General features: G+C 43.1%; 1 protein-coding gene across 6 annotated transcripts in view; it reads left to right on the forward strand.

Moving 5' to 3' along the window:
• The window catches only part of LOC113216791 (venom carboxylesterase-6-like), a 223,571-nt gene that overhangs the window by 141,210 nt on the left and 78,687 nt on the right, over nt 1-3,674 (forward strand). The window lies entirely within an intron of this gene.

Here is a 3,674-nt window from a genome sequence, read left to right on the forward strand (position 1 = left end):
AACGACCTGTAATTTGAAATTGAAGTGATTACTTTGATGGATTTCGATCTTGCGATAATTACATTCACATTTTTGGCTTACGTGTCGTGGATGAGTTTGGTGTCTGGTGCAAGAAAGACGAACCAACATTCCGTAATAATAAGGGGGAGCGTTAAAATGTTGAACCTGGGGAGAGGGGACGAAAAACTTTGTAAAAAAAGCAAAAGCTAAAGCGCCACTAGCATATAATCACTCAAGTACTCACAGTTTTTCGCAATAAGCCATTCTGTTTTGTTGTTGCGAGATAAAGCTTCTGCTGTCGCGTCTAGTCGCGTCGTCGCGTCGGCTCGTGTCCGTCTTGTCCGTGTCGGTGGGCGGCAGGGGTCGGCTTCGGCGTTCGGCCGGTGACCAGTCTACGTCGAGTTGACGGGATCCCGTGGCTCTTTTACCCTCACCACTCAGTTTTCACCAATCAGTCCACAGGAAACTGCTTGGTGGGGAAAGAAGAGTCACGGGATCCGCCTTGCTCAGAAGACTATCCTTTGACAGTCTACGTCGAGTCGACGTCGAGATTTGAGCTCATATCCTCTCGCACCTTACGGAGAAGCTTCGAGAGCGACAAGGAAAGATACACTATTCTTTCGCTGGGAAGGGCTCCTAGTCCTAGTTGCTCACGCGAGAAGACTTGGCGATGCTTCCCAACAGGAGATCAGCGAATCTTTTCTTGGCTGCTCTCGATACTTTTTCTTAACTGCGAAAGAGAAAAGACACGATTCTCTTTGCTATGGTAATACGATGACTATAGCTGCGGGGGTGGGTCAAGAACGGTAGTGCTCAGCTGTCCGTCTATAGCCCCTGCGTAGAAATGTAAGTGAAGACGTAGAAAAAATAATAATTCTTTCTCCAAACGTGTCTTAAGGTGTAGGTAGGTGGACGGGCCTATTTACGACTACAGGCTTTGGCCTTTGGCATTCCCTATCCCTATCGTCTCCGGCAGACGGGAGAAAAGAATGATGACGGATGACGTCACACGCCTGGCTGTTGATCAGTTCCATTTGACCACTGTGCTTTCGCCGGGTGATACGTGCTTGGATACCTTGCTGCCGCTTTGCCAGCTTTGCTGCTATTTCCCAGCATCAGCATTAGTGAGATGCCGTCCAACATGTAAGTAAACTTTGACAATAGCTGACACAGAACATCCCCACGACAATCTTTGCGCGATATTCATGTACCTCTTTGTTGCGGCCACCTGCCGGCGACACCCCGCCAAATGCAACCTCTCTTGCTCGATCCGTCGACAAGGTAGACGAATTGGCCCAAATGCTGTCGAAATTGACACTCTTTTGCATGGAGAGATTCTTTTCTGAGGTTAAATTGACATTAAGTGATGTTCCTCAAACACGAGGCACTGTGTGCTGTAGTGGCTATAACCACAAATGGCACCATGCTCATTCAGTTGACCATATCGGCTTCTTTGTATCTTTGTAGACCCGCTTTGCGCATTTGCCGGCATTTACAATAAGAAACAACAGTCGCCTTTATGATTAATGTTCAAAACTATCCAAATTTATATTCTTATCCCCTATTGCCCCAAGTAAGAATATTTATCCCCCCGGGATAGGGATTAGGCGGTGGAATACAGGCTGTTACTCCACAAGGAACAGTACTCACTCTTACTTTAGTGATCTGATTGTCACAGGCATTACTATCATTTTATTAAAAACATTGCACAGAATCGTTTTACATGTCATTAACATATTTCTCTCTTGACAGGGAGATTGTCCTCTACGCTGGGATCACCCAGTTCATTATAAGTTTTTGTGCAATGTGCTTGTGCATTTTTGAACCGGAATTCGTCATTGAATATTGGCCTGAAATCAAGTGGTTCCTGTTGGCCCTTATCCGCCGTAAGTACACCTCTATTTCCAACATGTCTCACATATAATGCCTCTGCTACTGATGGTATTCCTTTCCTTCCTCATTGAAATGACGCCTTTTCTTATTTGTTACAGTATACTCTATCTACACACACTACCATCAGCGGAGGAAGTGATACCTGGATGTTGGAGTCATGTACTGAATACTAAGTGTAAATATTAGTCATGTACAGAATACTAGTGTAAATATGTGTTATAAACATTGAGATATAACTGCTTCTCCTTATTGCTACTGCAAATATGCCACCATATAATCACCACTGCACTTATTGTACCTGTTAAATTGATTGAATACCATGACTGTAGTGTGATAATCATCTTTCCAGTCACGTTTGGAGGTTACTGCAATACATTGTTGGCTGAGTGATAAGCGAAGCCTATTCTTAAGTATTGAACATAGGTTCACCATTAACATTGCACATTGTTGTTACTGAATGAATGATCAATTTTCTTCCAAAACGGCTGGCGCAGTTATTGTTCTTCATAGGGATTATAACCGACGCAGCACAAGTTGAAATAGAGCACAGCGATAGGCAACCTGTGAGAAGTGAATACATTAATGTGGAGTAGGAGGGGCTGGTACACTTTCATATGCAGGCGTTTATCTAGCTTCATAACTGATTTGACTGCGGCCTCAGCAAGGGACCTTTTCCAACCCTTCGCAGAAGCAAATGTTTTCAGTAGCAAAGCCAAACAAGAAATAGCGAACTGTATAGTTTATGATTGAATGGAGGCGGGGGCTTAAAAATGACGTCCCACCCAGTTTAAACTTAAACGTCCCATAAATGACATGATTCTAGTGAAACTACTCACATCTGTCCGAAATACATTCCATTTGACGGTTTCCAAATTTGTCGTCTGCTAGACTTGACAGCCGGTTGAGAAATGAAATTCAGCACCTGTACCACCGCGACCGCGTCCCGCGTCAAACTATGTAATTCTTCTTCATTCCGACTAAGACGTCGTCGACTGGTTGAGAACAGACGACCAAGACCTACACGAATGCCGTTTTGTAGGATTTTTTTTTTCCTGGCTTAAAACATCTGCCCTGTCCAGATGAAATAATTTGCGTATTGGTAGCAGTGTAAATAGGAGGATGACATAAGTTTGTTCTATCGAGAAGGCGGAGAGGTCGTCTGCTATCCCAATAACAACAAAAAACCTCACGCGAGGTCATATTGACCTGCTTTGGTCACGAGAAAGGTCAAAATATTGGCCAAAACTCAGACATTTTGACGTCAAATGACCGAAAATGACCTATTCGTGACACGTTCTTGTTCTCTGGGGAGAGAGACGGGAAGGGCAAAGGTCCAGTGGTGCTATTTTGTACACGCCGGTTATTTTACTAGATGCAGCTAGTCGAGGACATTTTTAGCAGATGATACATCATACACAACTGAAATTAATAATACTTTACTTAACGATGTGTCATTGTTTAATAACATTTTTAAATACACTTAAATTGTATGAGACCTCCTCAATTTCGAAGAATTTTGCGACTCAAAATACAAAGATTCTGCAGTTCAGAGGTTAGGTTTCTTCAAAGTAAGTTTTCTTAGTTTATTTTCTATGTTAGCTTGCCTAGACAATCTTCTTTAAGTACTTAGCTGTATTTTGTTTGTTCATTTGGGTTTGTCTCCACAAAGATGTGAAAAGGGGAACAACTTTAGAGGAACTCATTAATGAATTTGGTGATGATGTCTGCAAGTCAGTGAAGGAGTTCGAACTGGTCATCTGTAAGCACCCTGTCGAAGGATG

The sequence above is a fragment of the Frankliniella occidentalis genome, unplaced genomic scaffold (assembly GCF_000697945.3).
Source record: "Frankliniella occidentalis isolate FOCC.00 unplaced genomic scaffold, Focc_3.1 Scaffold12, whole genome shotgun sequence".
In the NCBI taxonomy this organism is placed as follows: domain Eukaryota; kingdom Metazoa; phylum Arthropoda; class Insecta; order Thysanoptera; family Thripidae; genus Frankliniella; species Frankliniella occidentalis.